Genomic DNA, 5,279 nt, shown 5'->3' on the forward strand with positions numbered 1-5,279 from the left:
AAACACAGAAATGGACAGTGAAGTAAAGAGCCAAGGATCTCTGATGAAAGGAGGGGACAGGAGGGGGAGGAGGAGCTGGGAGAGGGGAGGAAAAGGATAATGTATTGAAGTGTCCTGGGAATGGGGAAGATAAATCATCTTTGAGCTCAAAACCAAGTCTTGGGCCTTCGTTTGAAGCCCTTGTGCCTGAAGCGGGTGAACGCTAGGAGAGTGCCATCCTGTCACAAGCTGAGAGTAAGGAAGGAAGCCTGGCGCCCCCAGGATCAAGTGAGTCCTTCTAACCGTCAGTCAGACTCAGACCATGAGTCTTCACTGGCAGGTTGAAATTATTCTAGACTTCCCAGCAATTGTTGAGCACTGAATTGAGCAATTAGGATGATTTTTGAAAACTGATTTATTCAATGTTCCCTTCTTTCTATGGAGTCAAAACCAAGTTCTCTCTGCTAATAGTAAACCAAGCAAAGGTTATGGCTGTGCCCTGAGCACCCAAAATACAGCAATACATCAAAAAGAAAGGCCAGAAAGGTCCCTAGAGTTATCCATGTAACCAAGAGGGAAGCACTGAAAATGACTGATTCCCTTAAAAACTGTCCTCAGCATTTGAGGGCGCACGACAGCTCTAGGACTTATATTGGGATGGCATATTCTAGAATGCAAATGATGACATGGATTTATGATGCCTGAATTATGTGTGTTGAGGGAGCATCTCAGGGTCCACCATAAAAGATCTGAATTCCGGCTCGAGGTCAGAGGTCAGGTACAGAAGACTGAAGGAAGCACTCAGCAGCGCTGCCAGGACACCAGGCCCCACAGCCATGAGTACCAGGGCAGAATATTATACCTTTAAAAAATACGTGTATATTATTTTATTTTGTGAGGTAAAACTTTAGTCTGTGATGACTCCAGGAGCAGAATTTTCCTTGTTAAAGAAAAATACAGCACCAACACGTATTTGTCTCTTTAGAAGCCAAGAAAGCATTTTTTTTTTTTTTTAGAACTTAGGTCACTAAGTCACAAGCTGCAATTGGAATCACCTGAGAATTTTGTTTGTTTGGTGAGGAAGATTGGCCCTGAGCTAACATCTATGCCAATCCTCCTCTATTTTGTATGTAGGATGCCACCACAGCATGGGTTGACAAGTGATTTGTAGGTCCACACCCAGGATCTGAACCTACAAACCCTGGGCTGCCGAAGCAGAGCATGTGAACCCAACCACTACACCACCAGGCCAGCCCCACGAAAGCATTTCTTTGTTGCATCTTTCTGTATTCACCAAACAGTTGAGTACTTTTCCAAAAAAGCAAAATGGTTTCAAGTACCAGCTCTGAAACCTTGGATCCTCCCCTTATCTCGCCTTCCATCTGTAACCAGTGACCTCTAGTGACCAGGTGTGGAAGGCTGAGTAATGCCCCATTACAAACACACTCTTGTCCTGATCCCCAGAACCTGTGAATGTTACCTCATCTGTCAAAGGAGACTTGGCAGATGTGATTAAGTCAAGGATATGGGTATGGGGAGATTATTCTGGATTCCCTGAGTGCGCCCAATGTAACTGCAAGGGCCCTTAGGAGAGAGAGGCAGGCCATCAGATGAGTAGGAGAGGTGGCAGTGGGAGCCAGAGGTTGGAGTGATGCAAGGAAGGGCCCATGATCCAAAGAATGCAGGCGGCCTCTAGAGGCTGAAAAGGACGAGAGACAGATCCTCCCCTGAAGCCTCCAGGAGCCCTGCTGAGCCTCTGAGGTGAGACTTCTGACCTCCAGAACTGTACAAGACGACACTGATGCTTTGAGCACTGAGTGTGTGGTGGTTTGTCACAGGAGCACTAGAATACTCCTACACCAGGATTGGCAGTGCTCCAGGCATCTGAGCAAATGTTGTTTCTCAAGCTTAAGGGACCTGCCCAGGGCAGAGGGCTAGGAAGGAGCCGGGCTCACGTGTGAACAGCCTCGAGAGTCCACACGCCTCAGTTACAGTGCTGATTGGAAGAAGGCACCAACACACTTGTTACCTCTCAGCCCTGTCTGTCAGCTCATAGGATGCTGTATTAGTCGGGGTTCTGCAGAGAAACAGAAGCAGTAGGCTGTGTGTGTATAAAGAGGTCTATGGTAAGGAGTTGGCTCACTGGTTGTGAAGGCGTGGCACGTGCACAATCTGAGGGGGCGGCTAGTGGGAAGGAGTTGCAGCAGACGCCAAAAGGCAGCTGCTGGACAACCGGCTGAGGCCGGAAGTCTGTCGGCTGGAGAATTCCCTCTTGCCCAGGGGAGGTCAGTCTTTGTTCTATTCAGGCCATCAGTTGACTGGATGAGACCCACCCACATTAGGGACGACAATCTGTTTTACTCAGTCTACCTATTTAAAGGTAAAGCTCATCCCCAAACAGCCTTACACACACATCCAGAATAATGTTTGACCAAATATCTGGGCACCACGGCCCAGTCAAGTTGACACATAAAATTGGCCATACAGAAGGCATCTGCATTCACCAAGTATCCGGACTTTTCCAAAACAGTCCACCTCATTTCCCCTTCTGCTCGAGTTGGCTCAATGGAAAGGACATATACAAACATAAATTTATCCACATTCAAGAAAAATAAGTGGCCGGGATGTGTGACAGAATAGGGAGATGGGTAGCTCCTGGTTCTCCACCGGTGGACAAGCGTGGCGGTTTACCCCGCGATGCAGTCTGGAGCCGGCCTCCGTGTCCTGGTCAGGCAAGAGCGCTGGTCGCTCACAGCTCGCCCAGCCCACGGTGGCGAGCCCTGCCTTGCGGTTTTCTGCCTCTTCCCACCCCGCTGTCTTGGTCTTCTTCCTCCACTTTTCTAATTCTGCATCCTCATGCTTTTGTATGCTTTCATGGAGGCTTGGAAAAACGGGTGCTATTCTACTCTTTCCCCGGCTCCTGGCAACAGTTCTGGAGAGAGAAAAGGCGAGCGTGAAATCAAGAGAGACAAAGAAGGAAAATGAGAATGAGTGAGAGCTGTGAGTGCGGCTGTGTGGAAACTGCCCTGGGTTTTAGGTGCTTTCATTTAGGTGTGTATCCTCGGTGCAGCGATAAAATTGGGTAGGATGACATCATGGGTGGATCAAAGTGTAGAGCTAACCTTTATTTGAAATTTGCCAGTTACGGCCCTCCCTCGTGTGACAGATTCACAGTGCCAAGGAGACCAGAATGAGCCAGCCGGGGCCCCTGCTCTGGGGGACTCGTCTCACACGGACCTTTGTGTCCTGCCCACACACTTGCACTTGCCCACGCGATTGAGTGTGAACCCCACACTTGCCTTATTAGGATTCTGTCCATTTGCTGCGGGTCCACGTGGCCTCCCTGTCTGAAGGGAGAGGGCTCCCTCCAGAGCCCCGAAGTCCACGCTGGGCACAGGGAGGTGTTCGCGTTGGTGAAACCCTCCCGACTTGGACACAGCACGTCATCCTTCCTAGCTGCCCTGGGGCCTTCCCAAGGAAGGCTGGCTTCATCTGGTTGGTTTCTTGGTAGACAGAGGCCTTACTAACCAAATGGTAACAAAAGAACAGCAGCTTCAGACAGCTGCTGGTGGTGTTCCTTTGCAGTATGTCCAGCAGCATCCCGCAGAGCTGCTGCCTGCCGTTGTCAGCATCTTTGTCCCTGGAGGTTTGTGAGTGGCAGGCCTGCAGAGCAGGTTTCTCCTGGCTTCTCCCTGGGTGCGACACAGGGGAGCCCACTCCTCCTCTCAGAGCCTGGGAGCCACTCAGGCGCTGCGCCCGGGTCCCTCCATCAGGACTGGCGCAGCCTTTTTGCTAACTCAGCCTTGGTTTGACAGAGAGAGCGCGGCCCTTTGAAGTCTTTACTGCTACCTCCCAGGTTTCTAAAAACTGCGTTCTCCTCTCACCTGTTTGCAGTGTAGTTCTTTGGCACTTCTTAGTTAAATGCATTTTAGGGTGAGCCCTGGCCCCTTTTTTATCTCTACTTCTAACCCTGACCCATCTCTGCCCTTAAAAAAGCTATCAGGTAAAAGGATTAGAGAAGGAGGTGAGATTAGGAGATTTGAACTGCAATGACTCAGCAGGAAGAGGAGCTCATTTAAGGGAAAAAACCTGTGCTGCGTAGGATCAGTACAGTGTCCTCACTGTGATCCTGAGGTGGTCCATGACACGATGCAGAGCCACTCTGACAGATGAAGGAAGTCCTTGAAGTCTGGGGAGTGAAATACCATCTTGTAAGGAATCTTCCTCTTCTGAGTAGTGTGGAGCACGTGTCCTGCTTCCAGAGCAGATCCAGGTTCCTTACTCATTTGCACCACAAGCTGGAATGGAAAAGCTGAAGTCATCGCTCTGATGACGAGAAGCATCTCGTGGCGTCACAGAGCCAGAGGGCGCCTGCCGCTGCCTTTGTGGAGAGAGCATCACTCCACTGAAGCACAGTGTGACAATAACTTAGATCCTGTTGACGTTTTCTTTTTTGTTTATAAAGATTTCTCAGTTCCTCATTTATAATGTCTATGGACTGGCCATAACAACGTACTCCTCAGTCTGAGGTCAGGAACTCTCTTGAGAAATCAGGGAGATTCCAAATGGTTGTGGAAACTAGAGCTGTAGAACTCAAAAACGTAGGGCCAGGGAGAGACAAGCTGTGCCTTTGTTTAGAGAACTGAGCGAAAGTTCTGGATTTCCATCCTTCTTCTAAAGCAGAAAAATGAGGAAGGAAATCTGAGGGGAGAAAGACAAAGGAAACAAAGCAATGAGGATGGAGCCCTTTATGTGCCCAACCTAGTGAGACGTGCCTTCTCCGCTAGCGCACCTTCCACGTAGACGCGCCTTTCACAGCAGACACACCTTTCAAGGTAGACGCGCCTTCCACGGTAGATGGTCTCCCTGGTAGACGTGCCCTCTCCACATTTCTGTGTTTAATCCTCACAGCTTCAGAGTGGGCAGACCTGTTACCCCCCAGGAGTCACTTCTCTTACCCTCTTCCCTCCTGTCAAAGCCCATTTCCCATGATAAATGTTAAAACGCTAACTACATACTTTACCTTCAGGTAGGAACAACCGTGGGACCCAGTTCTGACTATGAGACATAAGAAAAAGTCTCTTTTGGGGATTTGGGAAAACATTTTCCTCCAAGACAAAAAAGAAGCACACGTGAGACAAGCTCTCATGTCACCATCCCTGCCCCCTGCTTCCTACATATGAATCCACTTGTATGAGGACATGATACCTGGGGCTGCACCAGCCATCTTGCAACAAGAGGTGAAAAATCTGAGGGCCAAAATTTTCCATACTGAGGACAGTGGAATGGAGGATGGAAAG

The sequence above is a fragment of the Equus asinus genome, chromosome 5 (assembly GCF_041296235.1).
Source record: "Equus asinus isolate D_3611 breed Donkey chromosome 5, EquAss-T2T_v2, whole genome shotgun sequence".
Lineage (NCBI taxonomy): Eukaryota > Metazoa > Chordata > Mammalia > Perissodactyla > Equidae > Equus > Equus asinus.